This window comes from Rousettus aegyptiacus, unplaced genomic scaffold (genome assembly GCF_014176215.1).
Source record: "Rousettus aegyptiacus isolate mRouAeg1 unplaced genomic scaffold, mRouAeg1.p scaffold_m13_p_5, whole genome shotgun sequence".
NCBI classification, from domain to species: Eukaryota; Metazoa; Chordata; class Mammalia; order Chiroptera; family Pteropodidae; genus Rousettus; species Rousettus aegyptiacus.
In genome coordinates, this window is record NW_023416308.1 from 45,317,957 (window position 1) to 45,330,994 (window position 13,038).

The following is a 13,038-nucleotide window of genomic DNA, read 5'->3' on the forward strand; positions in this document are numbered from 1 at the left end:
TTAGAAGTATATTTGGATTTACTCCTAGGACACTCTGAGCCGTGGAGATAAGAGCCATACTTATGAACCCCTTTTAGACTCCTCTCCAGGCTCCAGAGGTTAATGTTTTCATTTAAATGGAAATTGAGTGCAAAATTATTAGCAACTATTCAAAAAGAACCAAATTACAAGGGGCCATTCTTTGTACAGTACAAATAGAGCACCGTGGATGTTCTGCAGCTTAAATATTAAGGTGAGTCCCACTGAATGTCACTCTCCACCCGCTAAGGAGCTGAACCCCAGGAAGGGTTTCCTTTGGGACACAGACTCTGTGCAACCAGAAAACTCCTCTCCAGCCATTAGATCCAAGAAGGAAGACCTGGGCCATCAGGGCTGTGAAGGAAGTTCAGACGCAGACTTTCCAAGAACATCCGTGGATTATGGGTTACAACCCATCCTCATCTCCCAGGGCACTGACCCACACAAGTCGATCCTCATTATTCACAGAATCGGCATTTGGAAATTCTCCTGCTTGCTAAGTTTATTTGTAATCTCAAAATCAATACTCATGGCACTTTCACAGTCATTCACAGACATGCGCAGAGGAGTGAAAACTCTGAGTGACCTGAGGCACACGTGTCCAGCTGAGGTCAAACACTGCAATGCTATACCTTCTTGTGTCAGCTCTCATCCTATAAACAAGCATCCTTTTTACAGTTTATTTTGTGCCACATTTTTTGTTTTTTTTTTTTCTTTTGTGTGTGTATGATTTCACTGTTTAAAATGGCACCAGCCCTAGTGTGGAAATGCTGTCTAGTGTTCCTATGTGCAAGAATATCAAAAGTGCCTTCTGGAGAAAATCCATGTGATGAGCTTCATTCATACGTAAGTTATAGTGTTGTTGGTCACGAGTTCAATGTTACAAATCAACAACATATATTAAGTGAGGCGTCTTTAGACAGAAACGTATATAAAACATGTGACAGCGATGTTATAACCAGAGGCAGGATTGAACCTAACCCTGTATTTCCCTTAGGAGCAACAGTTCATTATTCAATAATTCAACATTCACGGAGCCTTTATAGAACACAACTCCTGCAAAGAATGAGAAGCGACTATAGTAGGTGTTCAATCAGGACTGACTATAACTTCATAGGGTTGTCTCTGAGCTCAAACATGGAGGTGTTGTTTTAAATAAAAAGTAAACCCTTGCCAGTGAGTTTTAAAAATCTCCCCATTCATAAAAATGCCTGCTTCTCAGCCCACTTTCTTTTCCATGCTCAGATCAGCATAGTCCAGCATATAGTATAAGGCTCAATAAGATCCACAGTGGGTTGTCTCAAAGGCTTTGACCATGCAATCTCCCCCTCTTAACATGCATGGGATAAGAGGCGGAGCAGTGTCTAGGGGATTTATGGAGAAGGGGTTCCTGATTGACAGGGCAAAGTCCTCTCGTCTGAGGCTACAGAGGCCTTCCCAAAACTCGAAGAATGGTCACGGCATCAAACTGTGCAAGAATCAAAAGTTCAAGCCCTAGGAAGGATAGGAGTCACCAAAATCAAGAATGCTAGAGGGTAAAGTCCAGTTCTTAATAAGCAGGTCCCAGGGACAGGACTGAGCCTGTGGAAATAAGGGCAGGAGCCAGGGAGTGGCTTGGAAGTAGTAAGGGACTGGAGAGAGGTCTGAGACCTGGCAGGTGTGGGAGCTTGGCTTTGTGAGCCCTGCATGGAGGGCTGACAGAGGGGAAGCACCCTGAAGGGTGGGGGAGAACAGGAGTTGACCTTTTTAATAAAAGCAATGTGCTTTTATAAATGTCATCAGAGAAGTATTACTGTGGTCAAGGTGAGCAAGGCTTTAAAGGAGAGCCTAAGCTTGAGATGAGGAAAGCAGTGAAGGAGAAAAAATATTGACAGCTCTCAACCTCCCTGTACAATCTGCTCTAGTGCCAAACACACATACCCCCACCATAGAAACAAGAGCCCCTCCCACATTAACTGGACTCACCCTTTACCTCCAAGTGGCTTATCAGAGCATTCCTAACAAATTCATAGAATACACTTTTTGAAAAAAGTTTTCTCCATCTTACCACCTTTATGATGATGTTTTCATGCTCACTAGAGATTATGGTTCAATGAACCAGCTAGACTAGCATTTTCAAGGTCTGGCAGTGGGGGCCACAAAGCTGAAGGTAGAGCCCGGATTCCTCACTCAAAAGCCAAGTCCACATCAGCATCTAGATTCATTCACAGATATGATATTGTCAGGCTGGGTGTCAGCTGCTAACTCCAGGTAAAGGTGTATCAGGGAGTGACTTAAGGCCTAAGAAGTTGTCATGTGAGTGTCTTAGTAAACATATCCTTTCCAGTTGATGACAATCATTATCTAGATGATTCTTCTGTGGTTTACCAGCTAATCAGAATCACATGAACTGGGGTCCATGATTCAGTTCCTGGAACGAGCTGGATGGCTAGCGATGTGTAGTACAAACACTCTCACGATGGGTCTGGCCTCCAGGAGTTGTCTCTTTCCCAGATCTCTAAAGTCGGTCCAGCCCCGGCTCTCTGCAGGGCAGCTCTGTACCAAGAAGCATTAGGGAAGCCTCTCAATGAGCACTTGCCTATCTGCTGAGGATTAGAGCTGGCTTCTAAGATAATGGTTTCTCCACAGCGCATTCCAAGAACCAGAAAGCTAGTTAGAAGCATAAATCTGCTTAGATTTTTTTTTTAAGAGAAAAAAGCACTCCATAACCATTTCCATTAAAACTTTTTAGAGGTAAAATCAGGAGTTAGGATCTTTGGAAAGAGTCCAGCAAACAGTAATGATGGTTGTCGGGCACTCAGTGGGCTGCCTGGCTACCATGACGTCTTCTCTCCCTTAAATTCAGATCACCAGGCTGCAGTTACCTGCTAAAAATCCTGGGGCTACCCTTTCCAATTCAGGGAAAGTCTACTAATTCCAGCCTTCACCTTTCACTTTAAAACTTTCTGTTTTCATGTGATTTCCCATTTTCTGTCCAACTGCCTTGCATCTGGATTTTCCATCTTGTCCCAGCTCCCTTGGTTTTGTGGCTCTGCTGCAGGATCTTGGCTCTGCTTTTTGTTTCTTTCCAGTTGGGCCTTCTTGGGTCACGTTTTCTCACCTCAATCCTGCCGGGATCCAAGGCTGGTTGCAATGCAGGCATCAAGACGGTGTGTGAAGGCCTCGGGAAAAGCCAAATTGCAAAGGTGCCCTGAATACTCAGGCCTTCTAAGTATAGATGGACATACATAAGACCAAGGATTTGAGTTTGGAGAGTAAGGTTAACAAGCTCATGTGTTAATGTTGTTTTAGACTGACCAGATACAGTGATCATTAGACCCACACCACTGGAGGAGATGGGTAAGAAGAGAAGGAGAAGGAAAACCGATGAATTGGGTTGGACAAGCAGTTTGGGATTTGGGGTGTCAGAGGCAGCTGTAGAGAGTGAGATTATGAGGGATGAGAACAGTAACTTCTGAGAAGTGTTACTGTAGGTAATGAAATAGACCCCTCCTAACATGCTTTAAGACATCTAAGTAAAGACTTAAATTATTATCTGGTGGTTGAAGTACTCTTCTCTAAAATCAACTCTATGCAGAAATAAGCAACATGGGATTCTGGCTGTTTTTCAGGATGGAGTCTAAATTCCTTAACATGGCTAACCAGGTCTTATGCAGCCCTAACTCTCCAGCCACCTGTCACCATTGTTCTAGCCGTAGTTTATATCCAGCCAGATGGAACTTTTTCTAATCTTGACCTGGACTGAACCCCAGAAGGAAAAAGGAATTGGCAAGGCTCATGTTGGGGGAGTCAAAGTTCTTTCTCAAGCAAGATCCCGGAGAAGGAATTCAGCAGCGTGGACTTTGAGGTCGGGCTGCTATGATTCAAATCCCAGCTCTGCTACTGACTGGCTAACCAAGGGCTGAGCTATCTATTCTCTTCCAGCCTGAGTTTCTTCAACTGTAAAATAAGGATAATAATAGCTCATACTGCATGGTGTTTCCATGAGGATTAACTCAGATAATTTATGTAAAGCCCTCTGTACAGTGCCTGACACACGGCATTTACTAAATGTCAGCTTTATTTTGGGAAACCTGTTTTAGGTATTGTGTAGCACAGTCTCCAAATGAGACTCGGTAGGAACCACATCATTCTAGGAGAGCCAAGATGGCATTTTTTTTTTTTTTTAAATGACATTGGTGAATTAAGTCCCACTCCGGGGCTCCATGTGTTGTTTTCCTCCTTTGATTTCTTCTAGGTGAATCTCAGATGGCCACCCAACATTTTATATCAAGCAGCTCAAGGGAAGACATGCTCTAGAAAGTCTGCTATTCTAAGCTGGCAACCTGGGCTGAAGGGCAAGGACCAACTGGAATGACCAACCGAGAACCCATCATCTGTGTCTGAAGACACAGAAAGAAAACGTCCCAGGCATTGTCACTACAACCCCCCTGTCCTCCCATCACTGCCATCAGAACTTGCATTTCCTGCTTATGACTCAGCCCCAGAGGCCTCACCTCCTCTGTGACCTCACTTCTGCCATCCTCACTGTATTAACCCCCTCAGGCAACGCCCTCAAGTGAAACGAAAGCTGCTTTCCCACAGAGGTGCAAGTGCACACCTTACACAGAGGGTGTAGTGGGCAGTTGTCAGGTTTTCTGGCTTGCCAGCACCTGCTGAACACCTTCTTACATTTGAGGAGTTTCCCACCCTATGTCCCCTGCCTTCCAAAGACAGAAACAAGAGCAATCACTTCCCTAGCCTCCCTTGCAGCTAAGACACAAGCAGGTGACTGGGAAGCAGCAGGGATGGCCAAGGTCACATTCCTGGGCCAGATGTGGTATTGACACTGAAGGAGGTAGCGATGGTGATAATCAGGTTCCTGGCTGTGATACGCATTGTCGCATTCAATTGGCAGCAGCGGCGGTAACAACAGTTTTCTTATTAGGCCAGTTTGCTACATGTAATGGAACATTTTTCTGGATGTGTAGCCTCAAGCCTAGTTCTCCAGGCTCCACTGATTCTGTGAGACACCCAACATCCTTTACCAAACCTCTCCTGCTTAATCAGTCAGAATCGGCTTCTACTGTTTATAACAGAACCCTGACTCTCACATGTGAGACTCACAGGGACACATGGTAACAATTAAAAAGCTCAGTCCTACTGAGATTGCTCTTGCTTAATAAATCTGTTCAGTTTCTTTAAATTCCTGTGCCCCTAGCCCTGCCCTAAAGGAAAATTTCAGACTTAAGTGGTTTTTAGGCAAGCAGAGCAGGCTGCAACACTGCACAATTGTCTGAGAAGGAATGAACAGTATCTAATCATTTGCCAAAACAGCATCTTTCAGAGCAGTGGTGAGGCTGTGCTTGTCAGGATGCATCCTAAAGCAGACTCTCAGCTAAAGGCTGAGACCAAAAGCCTTCTTCAGGTAGCTGATATGCACTCAGCAAAGAGACCGAGTTCTTACCAGGCACAGAACTAAGGGGTCTGAGATGGCAGGCCAAGGCAAAGAAGGACAAGTGGAAAGATCCCAGGTCAACTCAGTGAAACAGGTTTGTGATTCTGTGATTCTGTAGCTGCAACCCCTTCTGTTCAGAGCTCAGGAGCAGTCACCATGCTAAGCCCTTAAAGGGCCCCGCACTGTTAACAGAGATGCTAGAAAGGCGCCTGGTTGAGCACAAAAAAATTAACCTTCCTAGACTCTTGGGTAGCTGAAGAGGGAAGGCATGGCAGGCCCTGGGAACCATGCTGGGATTTGTCTACAAGCTCCCTGCTAAGGGCCTTCCTGTTTTCTCAAAGACTCCCTGACCAGGCCAATTGTCTAGGAGTCCGCTGGCCTCTGGGCTCAAGGACAAAGGAGAGATGAAGACACAGGGCAGCTGGAATGTGAGCTGTGAGTTTGCAGTCCTCTGAACCATCTCTCCTAGGCAACTGCCTGGCTAATGTGCAAAGAGAATGAAAGCCAAGAGAAGGAAGAGAGAAGCATGAGAGCCAAATGGCAAAGTGAAAGGCCATGCATCATGGCTTCAGGAGCCAAGAAAGGTCCTTTTCTGATCAAGCTAGTTTGAAGTGGCTTCTGTCACTTTCAACCAAAAGAAACCAGAGCATCACAAGTTCTTCAGATAGTCTTATACATGTTTCATATTCTTTACATGGTCACCACTGATGTTAGTGGAGATGAGCATCATTTCATGTAGGTGAACCATTGTGCTTTTTCTGGCTAAAGAGGCATCTCAGTCATGCTTTACCAATAAGCATCTCACAACAGAGCCAATGCAATCCAAATATCTACAAAAATATCAGCTTAAAGTCATGCTCTGAGTCAGAGCCTCGTGGAGAAATTTCAGCATAAGTCAGCAGAAGACTTAAGTCTTTAATTCCATTGAGATTCATTCAGGGAAAGAATCCAAGCCTCTTCCTCCCTTCTGGTCTTGACCCTGGGAACCTCAGGTTGCCAGGCTTGCCTCAGAAGATGCAGGGAACTGATTGACTGCCCTACCAAGTTCAGCACTGCAAGAGTCAAATAAAATGAGGCCCCTGCCATCCCATTTTCCTGGCTCCCTCCCAACTTGGTCTGTCCATATTCAGGGCTCAGCTCCAAACTAGAGCCACACTCCCTGCATTCTTTCCTTGGGATGCTGGCACAGAGCTCCAGGCCTTAGCCCAGCAACAACTACAGCTTTGTTACTCGGGGGCATGGAAAATTCTCTCCCTGACAGCCTAATTCATTTGATTCTTATTAAGACACAGACCCTCACAGTGCTGTGTCCTCCACTGTGATCTTTGACAAGCCCCTAGAGGGTCTCCCCTGACTCCCCGCAGACTCACAGGGTCAGAAGGGAGGTCATCCAGTCTAGCCTCCCACCCTTTGCAAACCTGACAGCTCTCAGCCCAGCGAGGGAATCAGTTCCCTAGAGGCAGACATCCCATTGCTGACTTTTCAAAAAAAGTTTTTAGAAAGTTCTTTCTCATATTGAGCTAAAATTGGACTCCTTTCTACCCTATTCCTGTTCTATCTTGTCATAAAAGTAATTCACTCTCATATCTACATAATTCCCCTGAATTTATTTGAAAACAAATCATTCTGTCCTTAAAAAAAATTCTCCTCCAGCTAACCAACCCATTTCTTCTGCTATTCCTTATGGTTTTCAAACCCATAGCCATTCTATCCACTCTGGCCTGGATACTTTCCATTTTACAAACATCAGATTTACGTTGTAGCACTAGTATCAAGACCCACCCCAGGTAAGATATTCTTTAAAAATCCAGTCTATGGCCATCCCACCCTGAACAAGCCCAATCTCATCTGATCTCAGAAGCTAAGCAGGGTCGGGCCTAGTTAATACTTGGATGGGAGACCACCTAGGAAGACCAGGTGCTATAGGTGTAAAAAATAAAAAATAAGGGATTGTAAACTGACAAGGTCCTTGCAATCTGTGAGGTTAACCAAGGGCTGCCTCATATAAAAAAATAATAAATAAATAAATAAATAAATAAATAAATAATAGGAATCCGCATCAGTTAAGTACAGTTCAATTCCTCTCCTTTCCCCTCACTAGGAGAACTCTAGAACTTGAATAGTTAGTGTAGCAGAAATGACCAGTTGCCTCCAAAAATCCTTCTCCCTTTCTTTTTCTTAACAGGATCTAATTTTTTTGAGCTGGACACATTGTTCCCAGATAAAACACTTCAGTTCTAATCATCCTTTGAAGCTATGTTACCATGAAATAAATTTCTAACCAAAGAGATGTAAACAGAAATGTGTGAGAAAAGTTCTGGAAACCTCCCTAAGAATAAGAGGGTGAACCCTTCCTTCTACTTTCTCTATCTGGCTTCTGGAACCCAGATGTGATGCCTGGAACTCCAGCAGTCACCTTGGACTATGAGGATGAGGACTACATGCTGGAGAAGTTAGATAGAAGGAGCCTGGGCCCCTGACAAAGCTGTGGAGCTGCCACATCAGCTCGGGACCACTCTAGACTTACCACTCTAGACTTATACATACAACAAATAAACTTCTCTCTTGTTTAACCCATTTCCCATTTGCCCTGAGAATACTCGCCGGTGGTGCCTGCAGCTGCAGCATTTACTCCCAAATGACTCATGGATTGCAATCCTAACCTTACCCCCAAAGTTTGCCACAAAATATCTCACTGTTATTATTATTTTCACATCATTCTAGTATATTGATAGTCTTTGGAAACAAATGACATCATTCTATTTATAGAATTCTGTTTTTAGTAGTGGTATTTCTATTTACAAAACACAGTAATTCTATCACTGAAAATGTCAAATCCCAAAAAGTGTAGCATTCCTACTCATAATGTTAACATCATTCTCGAACAGTGGTTAGCCAAAGATTCATTTGATGGATCCAATTTATGTATACATTTGTTACATTAGGATTAGTGACAAGTTCTGTTTAGAAATAACTCTAAGAACAGTTTTTATATTTTATTTTCACATAGAAAATCAGTCAGATTTGCTTCAGTCTCAAAGAGTGTGCTTATGTAAAATTAAATTAACACTGGCAGTGAGTTGAACTTTTTTTTTCTAAATGGAAAATGGGTTAATAATAAACTTACTTCTTATTAAGTATTTGAGTATTCTCTTAAATATGCATTCACACCTAACCCTAAACTTGCCACCCTGAAATCACTGTAATGGGTTATATACTTACCCCAAGGAACTTCTCAACTACATAATTCCCAAAGCAGGAAGCTTTGGCTCTTATCATTAATTCTTTTATTAATCTTCTTCTTGTTCTTCTTCTTGTTCTTCTTCTTGTTCTTCTTCTTGTTCTTCTTCTTGTTCTTCTTGTTGTTGTTGTTGTTGTTGTTGTTGTTGTTGTTCTTATTCTTCTTCTTCTTCTTCTTCTTCTTCTTCTTCTTCTTCTTCTTCTTCTTCCTCTCCTCTTCCTCTTCTTCTTCTTCTTCTTCTCTCTCTCTTCTTCTTCTCCTCCTCCTCCTCCTCCTCCTCCTCCTCCTCCTCCTCCTCCTCCTTTAACTTAGAGCTTTGCTGAATGTTCAGGGATAACATAAAGAGATCATAACAAGGAAAACCTTAAATCTGATGTTTTAGTTTCCTACGGCTGCTGTAACAAATTACTACAAACTTGGTAGCCCAAAACAAGTGAAATTTATTCTCTCACAGTTATGGATGTCAGAAGTCTGACATCAGTATCACAGTGTCAGCAGAAACCTGCTCCCGCCAGAGGCTCAAGAAGAGAATCTGCTTCTTGTCTCCTTCAGCTTCTGGTGGCTGCCAGCATTACTTGGCTGTGACCACATCACTCAGATCTCTGCCTTTGTGGACATATCACCTTCTCCTTTTCTTCTGTGTCAAATGTCCCTCTGCCTTTCTCTTACAAGGATACCTTTGATTGCATTGAGGGCTCACCAAGATATTGAGGATAACCTCTGCATCTCAAGATCCTTAATCACGTATAAAGTCCTTTTTTGCTGCATCAAGTAACGTTCACAAATTCAGGAGATTAGGACTAGAATCTTTTGAGGGATCCAGGGATTAGAAGTGGAATCTTTTAGGAGCCCTTATTTTAGATTTCTACACTTGGTTATTAAATGTGACTCTTCTCAGAGTTTAAGAACTAAGACCACGGTGATGTCTTACTTACAACGGTGTTCCCAGCTGGCCTGCTGCCATGCTGCTGGGACAAGCTTACTATCCTGCAGAGTGTTCTGGATCTCATCTCTCATCACAGGGTATAGGTTTCCAACTCCTCCAAGCCCAAAGAAAGAAATGTGTTTCCCAAGCTTGCCTCTGCCACCTGCCTTCATATCCTACTGCTAAGTCAGGGGTCCCCAATCCCTAGGCCGCAACCTGGTACTGGTCCATGGCCTGTTAGGATCTGGGCCACACAGCAGTAGGTGAGCCAGTGAAGCTTCATCTGTATTTGCATACTCTCCCCAGCACTAGCATCACCACCTCAGCTTCACCTCAGATAATCAGGCATTAGATTCTCATAGGACCACCTGTCCCTGGTGCCAACAAGATTGGGGACCACTGTGCTAAGTCAAAGGCCCTCCTGTCCCAGAGTCATTGCCTGAACCAGGATTGGCCTCTTCCTTGAATGATTGACAATTGGATCATCCAAAGAAATGTGGTCTGGTACTAAGTCTCTAAAAGTAAACCAGTCGCTTCAGAACACAGTGCTGCAAGCCTACCAGAGATGCAATAATGTAGATTTGAGCTATAATTCCATTATTTGCCAGGTACTTAACCTCTTGATTTCCTTATCTGTAAAACGGAGATAGAAAGGATAATAATACCCACCTTGCAGGGTTATTGTGAGAATTTTGTTTAAATGTGCTGGAAGCATGTAGCACTATGCCTGGCTCCCAGAAGAAACTTGAGAAATGGAGGTTATGCCTTATCCATTCTGTTTCCCCTTTTAGTTGACTAAAAATCCTACTATCATTGGAGATGCGGTTGTGACCCAGACAGCCGTGCCCTGCAGGAGCTCACACCCTAGGTCTGTTGTCCATACAAGTCATCTACAGAGGACATGAATGCTCCACTGCAGATTTGAACAAAGTAGTAGGGAGAAATCCATTTGCTTTTGAGGCTCTTGGTTTTGTCACTTTCTTACAACATGGCAGCGTGGAAAAATTTACAGAGAAGAGTGCATCTGTGTGCAGGGCCCCATAATGCAACAGGATGGCCTTGAGCTTCTGGAAGCCTCACTCCTAAAAGTGAATACTGACTCCCAAACATCACAAGATGGACCCCAGGCCATTGCACATTCAATTGATCTTCTGCTAATTATTCATATGAAGCAAAGAGCCCCTAGTTTAGAATTTTTAGTCAAATGCTAAAAATTGGAGGTAAATTAATTAAGATATAACTTAAACAACACCAGCCTTCCCTCATCAACAGTTCCTAAAACAGGATAGGCAGCATTAATTGTTGCAATTAATTAGGCATTAAACTGATAATGGGTACAGCTGCTAACAATTAACAGCTAATTATGTCAAGCACTTTAACCATTTCACAAAAGAAATGGAAATTGGAGGGAAGGGAGAGGGAGATGAAAAGAGAGAAAGCAGTTAGCTCCAAATGCAGCTGGATCCATTTGTAGAAATGACAGAAAAAGTTGATAACAGCCCTGTCCCTAGTGAGGCTGAGCTGCATGGAAGCCATGTGAGCCGGAATTTGAACAGAGGAGACCAGAACTGAATTAACCTGAACAGCAAGCAGAGCCAACATATGCCGAAATGCAGTATCAGTACTTGCCATATATTATTAACCCATGTGATCTACACAGTACTAGTAGTTACCACGATTAGTCCTGTTTTATAAATGAGGAAACTGAGGCACAGAGAGGTTCAGTCACTCGCCCAGGGTCACACATTTGTAAGTGTTAGAGCCTGGATTCACACCGAGGCACATTGACTAGGATATGCCCCAAAACAATTGACTCTAGTCTAGGGGACATCCCAAAACCTCACTAATTCAATGAATTCTTAATTAAACCCAGAGAGTACTGTTTTGTTGTAGTGTGCACTCCATCATTTGTTTTAAGAGAGAAGAAAAAAGAACCTTTTAGGCAGTTTAAACTGGAACTGAGAATATCTTCTGAAATAATAACCTAACAGAAATTCATAAATTCGAATCATCCCCAATCCAAACTAGTATTTTACTCTGCTCTTTAGGACCTCCTCTCTTCTCTGCAGGAACATGTCATGCTGCTGGGATCTGCCAAGCAGCCCCACAGGGAACCCCAAGATCCTCTTCCCAACAGACTTTGCAGTAAATATCATCGGTTGGTTTTTACACAGGACTTTTGTTTCCAAAAGTGTTTATCCTTACCATCTCGTGGGAGAGGAAGGGAAAGAAAATAGAAGAATTGGGGCCAAACTAGCCACCCACACTTACACACACATGCATGCCTACATGCACACACACATGCACGCACACGCACCTTACTTACATGATATACTGAGGAGAGGATTGCAGCCAAGACTGCTTGTCCTTACTTGAAGCCAAAATGGTAAAGTGCCTTACCTGGGATCCCAACAGGATGGCACATAAGTCACAACTGAAAATTTATGTCCTGTGCTCCACATCAGTATACCTCAAATTTTATTAGGCATAAAGACCACCTGGAAAACTCCTTGAGTTCACCTGGAGAACTCTCCCTGAGAGATTTTGATTCAGTGGGTTTAGGTGGGACCCACAAAATTGCGTTTCTGATACGCTCCCAGATGCCAACGTTGCTGGTTCACAAGCCACACTTTGAGAACCACTACTCTACACTACCCCATTCCCTGCCACTTGTCCTTGTCCCAAGCCATCACCTCATCAAAGCCCAGTAATTGTCCCCAGAGGGAGTTTCTTTGCCTAGTCTGGCCTAGTGGGCACAAGTGTTTGATTTGGAAGTTCAAGTTATAGCACTTGGTCATCCTTGACTAGGATTGTTTTTAAAAAGAATCCAGAAAAGGGACCAAACAGACCTTGTTCCCACTCCTCTGCCCCACCTCCTGCCCCACCTAGCTTGAAGGTAGGAGGAGTTAGTTCTCTGTTTGCTAAGAGCAAGAAGGAAACTTTGCCACATCAGAGCAGTATTGGGAGGACTGCTGAGTCCACAGGTGTTGCTGCCTTTCATAACCCTACTCTCTTCTTCATCAGGACTCCCTGGGCAGCTGAGACCAGCTTTCTCTGTCCTAAGGCAAGCCCTCTGGGCATGCCACCAACCCTCAGAGCCTCCTCTGTGATCACCCCATCATCTTTCTGGAGCTGGAACTCAGGGCTACCAGAGCTCTGAGACTAAAAACAAGAACTCCCCAGGATCCACCTCATGACCAGCAGCTGTCTGTCCAGCGCAGAGTATGAAGTCCAGGGGAGAATGTCATCACTGCAGGGACAGACTCTGTGCTAGCTGGTTTCAGGTTGCACTTTGGGGGTGTAGAGGATGAGTTGCCAGGAAACACTTGACAAGCTGAGGTAAAATCACCAGTCATCTGCACTCCCGGATGCCCTTAATTTAAAATTTGCACCCTCTCTCTCAAAGGGGCTCAGGGC

At 43.9% G+C, this 13,038-nt stretch overlaps 1 pseudogene; it reads left to right on the top strand.

The window, feature by feature from the left end:
- Window positions 1–7,265: 7,265 nt before the first annotated feature.
- On the top strand, window positions 7,266–7,384 carry LOC118603549 (annotated as a pseudogene).
- The last annotated feature ends 5,654 nt before the right edge of the window (window positions 7,385–13,038 follow it).